At 48.4% G+C, this 16,300-nt stretch overlaps 1 protein-coding gene across 4 annotated transcripts in view; it reads left to right on the top strand.

Annotated features, from left to right (window-relative positions):
* Positions 1-16,204: 16,204 nt before the first annotated feature.
* The window catches only part of PAX8 (paired box 8), a 62,866-nt gene continuing 62,770 nt past the window's right edge, over positions 16,205-16,300 (top strand). For 3 of the 4 annotated variants that reach the window (XM_054476047.2, XM_054476046.2, XM_054476044.2), the window contains exon 1: positions 16,211-16,295. The gene's annotated coding sequence lies outside the window, so the exon portion shown is untranslated. Of the gene's footprint in view, positions 16,296-16,300 lie in introns of all 4 variants that reach the window. The other variant, XM_054476045.2, reaches the window with a different exon arrangement.

Here is a 16,300-nt window from a genome sequence, read left to right as displayed (position 1 = left end):
GGTTTCTCTCTCCTCATAACCACTGTCTAGTTTTCTAAAAAGGACTTTTATTTCACCCTCAGTCTTCTATTTTTTAGGCAAAATATCCTTCATTCCTATAATTCATCCTCAGTGGACATGGTTTACACTGCTCTCATGGTTCCTAGTCCTTTCTGTTTCTCTTTCTCGGTCCCCTTCTTTGTAGGTAATGCTTAGAATGGAGCTATTAACCCAAGTGTGGTGCAACTCAAAGAAGTATAGAGGAAATATAGCACTTTTATCTTGGATGTGCTTTTCCTATTAGTCCCACCTAAGAATATAACAACCTTTCAGTCAGCCCCAGCACACTGGATGGGTAAGTTATGACAAATAGATGTTTAGAAAACTCCCAAGCCATCTGAGAAAGCACCCTCAATGAGTATCTTCGAGATGTCTAAGCAGCCTAGAAGATCTTGACTTCCTATTCTCTGAGAACTGCGATCTTTATTCACAAAAATGAACCCCCAATAGCCTCAGTGAGAGCGGACTGGACCAGGGTGTCAAGCAACACAGGCTGGGATGAGGAGATTCTCTTTGATGAAGGGAGAGTGGTCACTCTCTTCGTGAGGATCTAATGGATAATCTCAGGACCTGCCTTTTGTCTGATGGAAAAGAGAACTTCCCTGCAGAGATACAGAAGGAGAAGCCAATGCTCCAATAGAAACGGGGGGGGCAGAGACAGAGAGAGAGAGTGGGGGAGAGAGAGAGAGAGAGAGAGAAAGGAAGGAAGGAAAGAAGGAAGGAAGGGAGGGAGGGAGGGAGGGAAAGAGATGGCCAGCAGCCCAGTGAGTGACCTTCTGGGTCCTGGTTCTGGTCATTTCTGAAACTCAGCTGCATCACTGACCTTGGGTTCCATAACCCATCTCTGCATCTCTATAACCCATCTCCTATATTTTTTGCCTAATTGGGCCTAATTGGTTGCCATTTTTTCAACTAAAGAGTGTCAGTGAATAGAATACAATTTCCAGAAGACCTTTGGCACTGCTCGTGCTATTATGTCTGCACTGGATGGAAACAAGCCTCCCTTGTGCAGGGTTGGTATTCCTTGGGCCTCTAGACCCATCAAGACCTTTCTTTTCACCTAAATCAGTTGAGGACCTGTCTGCACTCCACTAAGCCAGCACCTTTCCCACCCCTAGCACAACCCATTCCAGGGTAAGCCCAATTTTATATTCAACAATAAAATCAACAAAACCTTTTAAAAACTTTTGGAAATGTCCATTTGGAGGTGAATAAATCATTATGAGAAAACTGGAGCTTCAGCTCACACTGACGTGTTCACACCACCTCACTCCCTCTCACACGGCTGCAACCCTAAAGTGGATTCACCTACATGAAAGCTGCCTTCCAGTCTGCTCTCCTACTTCCACACCTTCTTTCTCAACTATTTCTTCTTGGAACACTCAGTTACTACTTACTGCTTCTCAATATTGAGAACCTACATGTACCAGGAGCTGTGTAGGTCAGTGTGGACTCAGAGAGGATAAGGCAGTCCCAGGTTCTGGCCTCAGAGAGCTTCTAAGAATGCCCTCTTTGCAGCCCTCAGAATCCCACCACTCACAGAGCTCACTGCTCAGATCCTTGTCCTCATCCCCTTCCCATTCCCAGCCTGCCTTCATCTCCATCAAATTGCACCTGCCCTAAAGATCTATTCCCTGAGTGTCGTGCTCTCTGTTTTCTGAGTGATGGCAAGCTCACTGAATGGTCCAGTGTCTGCTAATAACTCTGCTGAGCCTTTGGCTTAATATAATCACACTACTCCCAACAAAAATATTTGTGTTTTGACACATCTCTAAAGTCACAGTGCCTGAAATGGAGAAGAGACCTGACCTATTGGGTGTCATTTCAAGCAAGACACTTGTCTTGTTCTTCCAAGTGAACTATTCACGAAGATTCCACTTTTCCTAGGCAAAGCCTGGGGATTCAACAATCTTGTCCAGATTCCAGTTAACTTCCTGATGGTGTTTCTTAGCCCCAGAGACAGACTCTGGAATTGGAAGGCCTGGGTCCAAGTCCTGATTTCTGCACACAGTCATTAAATGACCTGACCTTGGGTATGGTGTTTAGCTCATCAGAGCTTCACTTTGCTCATCCATAAAACAGATCAGCAGTAACCTCATCAATTGCTCATGAAAATGATATGAGATAATGTTATTAAATTACTCTGGGATATGAATGCTGCCATTATTTCAAGCAGTCTCCCCGCCTTCCCCCAACTCAGCACAGCACCCGTGCAAAGGAGATGTGAGACAGGAGAGCTCAGCCCACTCTGGGTGCATGGCTGAGAAAGTGCTAATGAAAGACGTTCATCTTCTAGGTCCTTCACCAGTGGGCAGGGAAGGAGAAGGAGTGACTAAAGACATGCTGAAAACACACCTCTAAAATAAATCCTGAGCTCATCATTCCCTCTCCCATCCCTGGACCTAGGTCTACCCCAGACCTAGAAGAGTATTAACTGACTGTCTTTTTGGGCTGACTCCAGACAGTAATGTTGTCCATTAGGCTCCCAGTTCCAGAGGCTCCACAGAGCAAAGTGAGAGGAAATGTTGCCTGCTTTCCTCAGGAGCATCACGGGAGGGGCTGTGGCATGACCTCTGGTGTCTACTCTCTGGAAGACTACAGAATGCTGGTGACTAAGGTATTCCACACCCCTTCCACCTTTTCGTCCACATTGTTTCCTCCTCTGTCTTTTACATGGGCGTCTACGTCTACTTCTGAGCCCAATCTATGACCCATTCATTCATTCATTCACTATATATTGGTTGTCTACTCTGCATCAGACACTGCATGGAAATGAAACACAGCAACTCCCATTACCACACCCCACCCCCATGATGCCTGTCTCCTAGTCCAAGGAAGAAAAATTTGTAGAAAAGGACCATCCGAACTAGCTTACAGAAGTGAGGGGGCTGGGACTCCTGAGTCAGTCTGGGGTAATGAGTAAAAACTTAAGCAGAACTGGAGAAGCCCGTTCTGCATCTCCCTTTCCTTATCTGTAAGAATCAGGCCTCCTTCCTGCTCTTGTCCCTTGGTCCCTAAGACCCTGGGGCAGCTGGAAGGGGTGGATGTTGGCCTGGGGATGGAGAGGGACTGGAGTGGGACAGTGAGCAGGCCAGGAGCAGTTTACAGACAAAACCTCAGGTCCGTTGAGGAAGCCAGAACCATGAGACAGAGGTGACTGGAGTCAGAAACAAACACGTGATCTGGAGTCTCCCAGGTCTGTGTCTGAGCCTCCATCAGAGCACAAGTACTTGGAGGGAAAGGAGTCTGGTCTCACGCAGTCAGCTTCCTCTCCTGAATGGGAAAAGATGGACCTGGGAGACCAGCTGGATGGGTTTAAACCCCAGGTCTGCCTGCCACCATCTACATGGCCTTGGTAAATTTGCCTGATTATCTTAAGCATCAGAAAACAAACAAAAAACATTTGTAAGGATCTGCCGCTGACAGTTCGTTTCCTGCTTTTCTCTGACAACCAGTGCCACTTCGGGTGAAACATTCCTGCAGTTTTTAACCACCTGCTACCTGATGTCATAGTTCTTTGTGTAGTCACCAATACAGATTCCTCCTGAGGAGCTATGAGTTCCAGGCAGGAGTTGTGACTGTCCTTCTCTGGAATACCCACGGAACTCAGTCCAGTGTCTGGCGCACGTAGGTGATCAGAAAACAGCTGTTTTCCTCCTTCATTCAGCCCACGGAGATGCGGGCTGTGAACGCGCTTTGCCAGGGGAGGATGGGGAAGCTGCGGCGCCTCTCCTCGCGCCGGGAGGCCCAGCCCTGCGGGGCGGAGGGGCTGGAAACCTGACAGCTCCAGCCCGGTGACAACCGCCGCCTGCGGAGTCCCAGAGGGCCGCGCCGGGAAGCAGAGCGCGCACTCGGCCCTGGTGTCCCAGGACGCTGCACGACGACGCTCCGTTAACCTCCTGGCTCCTTCTGATACTGAGGCTGCATAAAAAGAAGGATCCCATGCAAATGAAGGCCAGTGTAGCGGAAGGCTAAATACTTTTAATTAAAGGAAGGCACCTGGAGACCCAGCCGGTGGGAGGAGAGAACTAGAGCAAGTCAGCTGTGCTCTGGGCGGGGAGGGGGAGAGACACCTCTGCCCTGGAGGGGCTCGCCGTTCCTCCAGGGCCCTTCTCCTCTGCTACCCCAGCCCTCCTCCCTACTCCTTCCACCTTTATCAGGCAGAGGGGACAGGAGGTGGCCTGACCCAGAGGAGTTAAAGGTGTGACTTGGGCGCCTGTAGGAGAGGGGACTTTCTGTCCCTTGGAACAATTCTGACATTGTGTCTCTGACCCAGAGCCCTGGGGACTCAACCCTCAGACCCCGATCTGAAGGTGCGGAAGGAGAAAGTGATTGTCCCCAGGCCACTAGGCAAGTGAGAAACACTCAGGCCTCCCAGGACTGCCAGCATCAGGGCCTTCTTGCTGCCCTGCTGCAAATTCTAGGCAGCAGTGAAGCCAAGGATAACACCTTGGGGAGCCTTTAGAGCACTCACATTTCTTCTTCATTATCACGGGCATGTCTAAAATTTGCAGAGCCCTTAACAAGCCCTGTGCCATGTGCTTCATCATCTCATTTAATCCTCACACAACTCCTGAAATGAAGGTGTTCTCATTATCCCCATTCCACAGGTGTGGTCACTGGGGGTCCAGAAGGGCTAAATCACCTGTTAAGGTCCCACAGTAACTTGCACAGAGAAGTCTCCAAGACAGTCCAACTCAGAAGTTCAAGGTTGCAGACCTTTTTCCTTAGAGATAAGGGTACCAAGAATGGTGAAAACGTTGGACACACTGCGCTTTGGACAGCATCTGACACATAGTTGGTGCTCGCTCACAAAGCAGGTGTTCAGTCATTGCAGTGGCCTCCTCCTTTAGCCAGACCTCCCTTCCCATGGTCAGGGTGTGTGTGTGTTCCCCTGGAGGATGACTCTGGAGAGACAAAACATGGGACACAGAGACCACCTGCTGGGCCCCAAGAGCCAGGGTCAGGGGCAAGGGCATCTCAGATACCTGGGTCCTGACCTCTAAACCAGTGTCTTTCCTGCAAGTGAAGATGGGAAAGGGTGAGTGCTGGCGCAGTCTCTTCCTCTGTCTTTGTGGAAAGGTATGATGAGGATTGGGGATAAAGCAGAACTGATATCTCTGAACCTATAACTAATATCCAGAACCCAAAATGGCCCTAGTTGGCTTTAAGCTTCTTGATTCGGATTCACCTTTTTTTAGCACTCACTACATGCCAGGCACTCAAGTATCTTGCAATGTACCAAGCAAAGGTACATCCTTATTCACTTGCCTTTTAGAACCAAGGTTCCTGTGGGCACCAGGCACGGTGACTCACACCTGTAATCCCAGCAACTTGGGAGACCAAGGCAGGAGGATGGCTTGAGCCCAGGAGTTTGAGACCAGCCTGGGCAACATGACGGGACTCATTTCTACTAAAATAAAATACAATAAATTTGCTGGGTGTGGTGGTGTGTGCCAGTGATCCCAGATACTCAGGAGGCTAAGGCGGACAGATTGCATGAGCCCAGGAGGTTGAGGCTTCAGACTGCAGTGAGCTGTGATCATACCACTGCACTCCAGCCTGGGTGACAGACTGAGATCCTGTCTCAAAAAAAAGGTTGCTTTAGTCAAATTGAATTCTACCTCATCATGCCATCTCCTTTGGGGTTACTTATAAAGAAAAAAATAAACAGCCCAAGGAGGGACTTCCTTGCAGTCTGAATGGTCCTGTGGAGTGAAACCTACCAGTGACCTTGTCCTGAGTGTCAACAGGGTACAAAGCCCTGTAGAACTCCTTGCTCCTAGAAGGACAATAACAAACACAATCTTGTACAGACCAAGAGTTCGGTAGCACCAAATCCTTGTCTAATGGTCTGTTGAGAACCAGATCTGGGAAAGAAGATCTTCAAGAATGGATGGTGACTTGATGGGAATTTCTGCACCCAGTCTTGACAGAAGGGAAACTTTTGGACTTCTGAAAAATCAGCAAGTGCTCAACAGTCTTCACCAAGCAAAGCAAATGTTGGAGGACAATAGTCAATGCCAATGTCATCAGGAGTCAAACAGTAATGATCTTGTCTACCACTCCTCATAGGGCCTGAAGCTAGAATGCAGTTATTTACTCCTTCTCCTGTCTACTTCTCCCTGGATCTCAGAGCAGGCCAGAGTAAGAGAGTCCCACAGAAGTGACCTCACCCTCCCGCAGGGCCATTAGAACAATACCTCCCCCTTTGGGGCACCTGTAAATCAGGGCCCCAAAAGGGTCTGGCAGTGCTGGAATGGGGTGTGGCTTGGCAAGGAGAACTGCATGTTTAGTACAATGGCCTGATTGTGTGGATTGTTCCAACCCAGCAGCGCTCAAGTGGTCACATGTTCCCTGGGCAGCAGGTGCTATAACCTTTGCCCAGAGATTTGGAGCCTTTGGTGGTAAGACTGAGTGCCGATGAGGAGGAGAGTGGTCTGGCTGTCTCCCACTGCCCTTGGGATCTGGGGAAGGTCACTCCCTGACCCTGCCCATGGTCTGTGCCCAATTCTCACCCATATTCTACTCAGAGCGTCCTCAGCTATCCAGAAAAAAGAGTAAGGCAGGCAGCATGCCCAGGTAAACAATAAAAGGCTACTGAGTTTCTGCTTCTGCCACTAGCTGCCAAGAACCAATGAGGGACAGGCATGGCTAAGCCTTCAGTCCAGTGTTTATCTTATTAACTGCTGTGTGCCCAGTACCCAGCACCACACCATCACAATGAGGTCATTGTGTTACCCTTGCCACTCAATCATTCCATCGAACACTCATGTAAGCACAAGCATTTACTGAGCATTGTCTCTGTGCCAGACACTTTTCTAGGCACTGGGGATACAGCAGTAAACAAAACTACCAAGAATTCCTGCCCTCATGTAACTTACCTTCTACTGGGGGGAGACAGATGATAAATAAGTGAAGTAGACAATATATCAAATGGTGAAGAGAAATAAAGCAGAGTGAAAGGGATAAAGCCGGTGGTGGGGTGGTGGGGGAAGCAGGGTTGGTTTGCAATAGGGGAATTGCAGAAGAGTTCCCTGAGAAGCTGATCTTGGAGCCAAGACTTGGAGGTGAGGGATCAATCTCATCAGCCCATCTATGGCAGTATTGGTCCTAGACCAGCATCCCCTCCTCACTTCTCTGGTCTGACTGTCATCAGACAGAAACTTCCCCTGGGCCACTGGAAGATTCTGAGGTGGGAGGAGCCATATCTGCTTGCAGTGACTACTGGGCTTGGGGAAGCTGAAGCTCACCAAAGGACATGGGAAGATAGGATGGGGCTTACCCTCATTCTGGTCTTCACAAGACAGCAACCCATCACCACCAGTCAAGGATAGAATTGAGAGTCAAAAGCTGACTATGACAATATTTCCCCACCCATCCCCCATCACCACTTCCCTCTATCCTCAGGGCTGCCATCATCCCTTAGAATTATGGGAACACAGTGCCCCACAAACACCCCACCCTGCCTGCAACCTGGCCTCCTCCAATCCATTCACCACACTGTAGCCAGAAAGAGCTTTCCAAAACATGTCTGTTCCTTCACTTTCCCCAACTAAGATCCCTTTGCTTTTTAGTATAAAGTCCAAATTTCTCAACATGCCTACAAAGATTTTTGTGATCTAACCCAGCACACTTTCCCAGACCCATCTCTCAGCTCTCACTGCAGATACATGCACACACACACACACACACACACAAACTTGGACTCTATTACTGTACTTTATCTCCCACTACACTGAACTTAGTTCCCTAAATGTACCTGGCCCTCTCTGGCTTCTGGACCTTTTTCTGCCAGTACCAGAACATTCCACCTTTACCCTTCACATTCTCACATTTGCCTGGTGGATTCCAACTCTTCTCTCTAGTCTCTGCTTAGAGGTCTCTTTTTCTGGACAGCCAAGACTCTGTGGGGTACCCTCACTGCTCCCCACACCTCCCCCTCTACACTCTAGCCACATTACAGCACGAAGCACACCTCCTTACCAGGACCTATTTATTTGTTCCATGAGGACATGGTACTTGTTTCAGTTGCCACTGTGTTCCCAGGTCCTAGCAGATAGTCCAGCACTTAGTAGATGCTCAGTAAATGCTTGTACAGCTAAATACATCAAAGGGGAGGAAGACAGGAAAACAGAAAAGGCTCTCCTGGTGAGGGAACCATGGCACTATATTGATCATCATAATTGCCTCATCCCTTGCTTTTCTCCATTTCTTAATAGTTTTCAAATCATTTTCACGTCACCCTGCTAATGAGATGTGGCTGTTACATGTATAGTTTTACTAAGTGTGAGAAACCTGAGAATTTGAGGTCACTGCTCAGAGCAGGGTGATATCATGAACCCAGGTCTCTCTGACGTTGAGTCCAGGGTGCTTTCCATAACTCACAACTCCTTGGGCTCTAGAATGGAGAGACTAAGTTTCAAACATGGCTGTACAGCTATCTCTTGAATCCTGAACAAGAGACCATAAGACTGAACTCAGTCACCTAATTTGACCTGTGAAAGCGGCTTGAGGATCTCAGGGGGTCGACGTGTACCCTCTATTTCCTGGTTACCTGTGGGCAGTCAAGGCTGCTTTCAGGATCAGGAGCATTACCCAGTCAGGATGCCCATCCTAAGCTTCTGTACACCTTGGTCACTGCCTGGAAAATGGCAATGGCCCTGGAATGGGGAATCTCTCCAGGTACTCCCTTCTTACACTTCCCTACCTGCTTACCTTTAATCTTTAAAGGGATATTCAAAAGCTGTAAAAAGACAAGACAGACTAGGTTTATGGGAAGCCAACTTGTCCATATTCATTCTAAAGGTGCTCAACCTGTACTCCCACAGTTCCATTTGTCACTTCTCATCTCTCCAGGAAAATATTTATACATAGAGTTCATTACAGAACAATCTTTTTTTGTGGAGTGCACTATCTTGGCTCACTGCAACCTCCACCTCCTGGGTTCATGGAGAAACTGAACCTGAAACGCCATGGCTCTGGAAGCCATGGGAATGGTATCTTCTATTCTGGATTCTGCTCTCCAGAGCCACAGGTCTCTGGTAGCATGGAACACTCTCTCAGAACTCAGAGAGTTCTCAGACAGTAGAACTTGGCAGCCCATTGAGCTTCTGGAGTAGGCTCTAGTCTGTGACTGTAGTCTTGGACACTGTAAGAGCAGACTCCTGAGCCCCAGAGAGTGCATACTCAGATCCAGGATGGAAGGGAGGAATCAGCTCACTCACACCTGAGAGACCACCTCCTCAGGTTGTCCTCATTGCTCCTTCTCCCCAGCCGCCTTGCCCCCCTGCCATTTTTGGGACCTCTCTCTGTCTCATGGTATCCCTGGTATAATGACTGTGACACCACACCAAGATCCATGAGCAATGCTTCTCTGACATCTTTCTTGTGGCTAGTTTGACTTTCAGCCACTAACATGTATTGAGCACTCACTGTGCTCCAAATACTTTGTGTGCCTTAAACATCATAATATCTTACAAGAGAAGTACCATTATTAGTCTCAGTCTTCACATATAGAAAGTTTGGCTCAGAGAAGTTGAGTGACTGGCACAAGGTCACACAGCCAGTATGAGAATGTGCCAGGGTTCCAGCTTTGGCCACCAGATTCCCAGCCCAGCAGTGTGACCCTATGGTCTCTCTGCATTATGGAAGAAAGGGTACCAGACCCCAAATAGGAAAAAAATCCTTCTCTCAAGACTCTAGGCCATCTTCACTGGAGCAAGTGATTCTACTTAAAAAATAAAATCTCAGAGAAGGTGGGATCAAAATCTATAAAGTGCAGGGAATGTGGACAAAGTGAACAGAAATTACCACAGACACAGCACACTCCAGGAGGTTCAAAGGAGTGGTGTTTGGAACAAATAAAAGGAAATGCTACATGACATAAAATATGGTAGGCCTAAAAATAGAAGGAATTTTAAAACAAGTTTAGAAAATGTGTAAATGGATGACTCACTCATTCTTGCCACAACTGTGTTCTGTTTCTGTGCTTTGCAAGCACAGTAGGAGTTCAGTTGGAGAGCAATGGGATTCACCATGACCCCAGCCTTTGATTTCCTTTATGTTCTTTCAGTTACCTACCCACTCTGTGGGCCTAAAAATCATACATCTCATTACTGGGGTCAAGCTTCTTCTCAACAGTCCACTAGTGGCCCCTAACACTGACACTGTTTTTTAAGCTTATTTTCTAGTTTATTCTAATGCTTCCTTGGAGTTATTACAGTTGTCCACACCTTGGAGCTACTCCATGGGGCAGTGAAGAGAATGCTGGTTCAGGCGTTAGATGGACCTGAGTTCAGATCCTGGTTCTGCTGCTCAGCAATTGGGTGACCCAGAGCACCCTCTGTGGCCCAGTTGCCTCAAAGCCCTGGCTTTACTGGGTGTTGTGAAAGATAAATGGAGCTGTGTATAAGGCACTCCACAGTTCCTGGCATTAAGTAATACTTAGTAAATTACAGTAGTAGTAGCTGTTGTTATTAGAAGGAAATACCATGCTTAGCATTCCCTTGGGGTAACGGTATGTCCACCCTGGTGTGGGGGCCATGAGCAGCAAGGATAGCCACTGAAGCATAGAGAGGAAAATAGGGCTCCAGACCCCTCAGCCCTCAAGGCTGCTCCTTCAGATGCAGGGAAGGCAGGCGCTGTGTGGTCCACAACATGACACAAGAGGACACAGCCCTGTAGTGAGCTTAGCCCCATGAAGGAGTGGGCAAAGCACCCAAGTTTGCTCCACTCAGAATGTGCCAGAAGCCCTCCTGGGGTAAGCAAAAGGCCAGTTACATCTCTTGAATCTTCTCTATGCCTCAACCTTGTTCCCTTTTCCCGCTCAAACCTGCAGAGTCTTTGGTCCCTTCACCAGGCCCCTGGGCACTGCCAGGAGCTGGGGAGGATAGGCCCTATTCCGTGGTTTGTGCCCACAGCAGGAACCGCTGGCATTCCAAGGCCATAAAGAACAAAAGCCAACCCTGAGTCTGATGAAAAGCCCTGGGCCTGGGTTTTTTCCTTGGCACTTCCCCAAGAACAGCTGTCAGGAAGGCAGCCACTCCAGGGCCCTGGCATTGGGCGGAGAGGATTCCTGCGTCCTGACTCCTGCTGCTCTGGGCTGGACCACAGGGGCCTAGCTGAGGGGAGGGCATTCCTGCCCGGTGAGCTGCTCTCCTCTCCTGTGGTAGGAAAGTTTTCCAGCCTTGGGGGTCTGACCTCACCCTGGCCACTCCCTGGGTTCCAGAAACTTCCTTCCTGAGGGGAAGGGGCAGGTGTGGGGAGTAGCAAAAACTAGGCTGAAGTGAGTAGAATTTATAATATTTAAGGCAAAGCCTGAGTCACTGGTGCTTTATTTGGCCACCTAGTTGGCCATCTGCTAGCTGGGTGGCCTTGCTCTCTACTTACCTTCCCTAGAACCCAGTTTCCTCATCTGCAAAATGGGTTGCCAAAAGGGTCTAGCTCATTTTTTGTAACTAAAAAAAAAAAAAAAAAGCTATGATTACTAGAGAAAAAAATTGAGCTGTGTACGTCAATCCTTTTATCTCCCTCTGTCACCTTCCTTTTTGTGTCCCCAGGAAGTTATTTTTCCACCCATTTGGAAGTACCAGGGTTTCCTTCCAGAAACCCAGGCAACTGCTACCAAAGGCTGTGGGGTGGGCAAAGAGCCCAAGGGACAAGTGCCCAGGACACATCTCCCACCCAAACCAACTGGACAAATGCCGCCAGTGGCTTCTTCCAAACTGCCTTCGGCAGCCCAGCCAGTGGCCCTTTTCCTTTCACCTGCCAGGACCTATATTTCTATTTCTGTGTTTTCAAAGCCTAGGGAGGTGGAGAACCTGGAATAATTAATGATTGATTTTCAGGCACTGCTACCAGGAGGCCCCAGGGCAGGCTGTCCGCCATTTCCTGGGTGTGGGGACAGGGTTGAAATCCCATGTGGCTTCGGTAGGATTGGGCAAGTCTGTGAGGGGAGAGGGTGGAGCGAAAGCTGCCAGTGCCCTGAACACTTCTGCCCTTTGCAAAATGATGAAGTCGCGGCTGGAAGTTCTGCTGTGGTGCTGGCCTTCTGCCATTGACTCTCCCCTCTCTCTGGGTCAACAAATGTTAATTGCTGCCCTCACAGACACCCCTGCCCCACTGCTACCCTTGCACCCACGCCTGCACCCACAGGCATGGACTCACCGGCCCTTTCCTCTCCAAGGCTCCTTTGGGAAAGGATTAAAGGAACCGACTTCCACAGCAAAATTTTAGAGGCATTTTAACTTTGCCCTCCTTGGATGTATTCCTCTGCCTTTGTTGTCTAATAATAATTAACTTTTGTACAGAGGTGTAGTTTTCAAAGGGCTTTCACATTCATAATTTTATTCATCCTCACAACAAAGCTACGAGGGGTCTGACCCTCCCCAGCCCCCCATCTATATCCACATCATGCAGAAGGGGAAACAGGTTGAGGCAGAAGAAATCATCCCATTCTACACAATTAGGGCTGGAACTCTTACCTCTGATGCAAAGTAGAGAGCTGCTGTTTTCTTCCTGAAGGGATGTACTTTAGTCCCAACAATGGTTCATTACGTAGGGGAAGTGGCATGGTGGCAAGTAAGCCAGGAGGATTGTTGGGAGCAGTGGTCTTCCCTTGAGGCTGGTCTCTGGGCATTGTGCGCAGAGAAACCAGGGTACATAGGAGTAAGAGGAAGAGCTCATGGACCTACTGGAGTTCAAGGGTCTCAGTCACCTGAGCCACAGGTAGAATGACCCAAGTGTGCAATCAATCACCCACCCAATAGTCAGTTGAAACAGAGCAGCTTATAAAAGACCCCCAAACCATCCCACTCCCGCACTCTAATCAGCTAGGATGACCAATTCATCCTGATTTGCCCAGGAAAGTCTCAGTTTTAACTCGTATCTAGAAAACACTCTTGGTTTCATCCAGGGCAAACCAGGGCACTTTATCACCCTACCACCAGCCCAGTGCATTACAGCTGAGTCCAGAAAAGAAAGAACATCTTTTGAAGGCTCAGCAGATCAGCATAGAATTAAACAAATCGTGGGATATTATGCAAATTCAAAAACCACTGTAGTTAGGCAATTACCTAGGATTGTTGGAATGTTAAACCTGAAAGAATGTTCATTTCCACAAAGAAACGCTCAGATCTGTGGCCAGATCGCTTGCATTTTCAAAGGCAAGCCAGAGTTACTCTCTCGTCTCTACTTCTGTATTTTGATATTGGCAATGAATTACATTTTCTCAAAAAAACACTGAGTTTAAAAAAAGTATAACTAGTTGCCAGTTGATAATATTGCCACGAAAGCCTTATGGGCATCAAGCCTGAGAAGAAAAGGTGGCAAATGAGGTATTCTTTTTAAAAAGTGAGTTCTAAGGCCGGGCCAGGCACAGTGGCTCATGCCTGTGATCCCAGCACTTTGGGAGGCTGAGGCAGGCGGATCACCTGAGGTCTGGAGTTCGAGACCAGCCTGGCCAATGTGGTGAAACCCCGTCTCTACCAAAATATAAAAAATTATTCAGGCATGATGATGCATACCTGTAGCCCCAGCTAGTCAGGAGGCTGAGGCAGGAGAATCGCTTGAACCCAGGAGGTGGAAATCATGCCACTGCACTCCAGCCTGGGTGACAGAGTGAGACTATGTCTAGAAGAAAAAAAAAAAAGAGTTCTAAAAGTCCCATTGAAAGTATATTAGTCACAGTGCAAATTTATTTTAAAATTTCAAATATCATCAAAGGAAGGCATATGATTTTTATTCTTAACTAAAATGATCATGGATTTTAAGTTTGAAAAAATACTGTGATAATAGGTGATTTTAAAAATATATGTATTTCAAACCTTTCGTTTTGCAGAGGAGGAGACTGATGCCAAAGAGACAGAGTTAAAGTACTAGTTAATGACATTTCCTTGGCCTTGGTCTCAGAGAATTAGGAAGTACCAAGGAACCCAGGCCTGATTTCTGATTCTAATTAGAAGCAGGGTCAGTCCAGGAGGACTGTGTTTATCTCTGCAGCAGAAGTTCACTGCATTCTCACTTCTTGCTGGTCCTAGATCTTCTCTGCTGAGTCTTCTGGTCCTCTGCTATGTCACCTGCAGTCTGGAGAAGAGGTACTGTCAAGGTGTGGGGTGTGTTTTTCCCTGAGGAGTAACCTTGAACAGTGCACATTGTTTTTACCTTAAAATGAAATTTTAAAGATAAGCTTATAAATGGGACAGGAATGTTCTGATAACTTGCTGGATTTGTCCTCTAAGAAATTTTGCCCAAAAAGGGGATGGGAAAGGGAGAGGGTTCATTGCTTGGGCAGAAAAGATGTGCATAGGCAAGAATGACTGCATGAGAGTCGATGGTTATTGGTACATATCAGAACCTTAGATTGGGTAGAATCTCTAAGGTTGTCAGAGCTGTTTGAAATGAGGGCGTATTAGATTCACCCTGGAGCATTGCCTCCCTGGTGGGAGGGAATCCTGGGGAGACAAAGAGAGTTTCTGCTGTAGCTGCCACACTCCACACCTCCCCTGCAGCAGAAGGACACAATCTAGGGCAGCAAACTGTCCCATGGGGTCCGGAGGACCTATGCCAAGATCCATTTCCATCCCAACACCCTTGGATTGTCTCTCTCTGGGAGGGACTGCCAGAGAAGTTAGGAATCTGGAGCTTTGAAAACCACAGAGCAATTTAAAATTACAGTTTTAGAGAAACATTTAAAATGATGAAGCACCAACTATTTTTGTTTACAGCCCCTCTTTGCAAATGTGGAGGAAACATTTAGGGACACACATCTTCTTCTCTCTTTTTTCACAAGATGATTCATTTCTCCTAAATTGAGAGATGGGTGGAAGGAAGTTGTGGATTGACATGAAAGAGAAAACGTTTTTTAATTCAGAAAAATAGTTCATGTGTTTTCACACACGTGTACATGTGTGCATACACACACACACACATCCAATCCCCCTGAATATCCCAGTTTCCCCTGCCCCCGCCTCGCTCCCCTCCCACTGGCTCCTTAGCCTCCTGTCCCAGAACAACCCCACCAGGCCTGCAGAGCCATCTCTGAAAAGGGCATGGCTGTCCTCTAGACTGTAATCCTGAGTCCAGAGGTCTGGCCAAAGATTGGGGGAGCATCCAGGCCTTGACCCCCAGGCCTGCCAGTGTTCCAGGACATTTGCTCACTCATACCCACTCACAATCTTACATGTACCCCGACTCCCCGACTGAGAGAACTATGAGGAAGGAGGGGGCAGCTTTTGCCATCACTAAGGTAAAGAGGTGCCAGGCAGCTCGGCTCGGTCCCAGGGCTCACCAACCCTGCCGTCATTCCCACTGGTGGACCCCTTCTTAACCACACGCAAGCCCCCATATTGCTGAGGCTGTTGATTCCTACAGACCAGGCCAGAGGTCAGCTCAGTCCTGTTCCTTTCTAAGGCCTTTCCACACAGAGGTGAAGTCTAGGCCCTCAATGCCCTTCCCCTGAACTCTTCTTCCAAGTTCAAAATCCTCAAGAAGCAAGAAAGAGGACAGGTGTCTGCCTGTGTGCTCCAGAGGAGAGAGGCGAGGAGTTGCTATGGAATGGGTTATGTGACAACTTTTTTAGCCTAACAATGCAAGGGTGTGGACGCTATCTGTGTAGAACAGAGAGAATGGCTTCAGGTGCTGCTCAAGATTCTTCCCTGGAAGAGGTCATAGCTGTGGTGAGAAGGTAATAGCATCTTGCCTACAGCCCTGAAAGCAGGCTCTACCTAAAGAATCAGGCATAAAACAGAAGTTCCCTCCTTCCTTTTACAAAAGAAAAGGCTGCTTCCCGGTGAGCAAACCAGGGGTGACAGGGGGCAAGAAGGGCATCCTACAGAGACCATCCCTCTCACTTCTGGTGGTCAGTGACCCAGGAGGACCCAGAGAGCCTCATCCTCAGGCTTCTAGGCCTCTGTTCCCCACTCCTCCAATATTTCTAGGCCTGCTGAGTTAGGGCTCAGCTGCCTCCCTCTTCCCTCCGCTGGAAACAGAAGCTCCCAGCGAGTGTTTCTAACTCCTGAGTCCACTCAGCCATGTCCCCCTTGCAAAATCCTCCCCCTCCCGCACCCCCCTGCACCCAGCCAGCCAATCCACGGCCTGCGAGCCTCGTCAGACCCATCTCCCAGGGCCTCAGCGGGATAAAACCGGTCGGTGATGCCCGGTGGATGGGAACAAACTTCAGAAGGAGGAGAGACACGGGGCCCAGGGCACCCTCGCGGGCGGACCCAAGAAGTGAGGGCCTGCAGCCGGCCGGCCAGGTATG

The sequence above is a fragment of the Pongo pygmaeus genome, chromosome 12, assembly GCF_028885625.2.
Source record: "Pongo pygmaeus isolate AG05252 chromosome 12, NHGRI_mPonPyg2-v2.0_pri, whole genome shotgun sequence".
NCBI lineage: Eukaryota > Metazoa > Chordata > Mammalia > Primates > Hominidae > Pongo > Pongo pygmaeus.
Note: the sequence above shows the minus strand (reverse complement) of the source record. Positions and strands in the feature narration are given on the sequence as shown.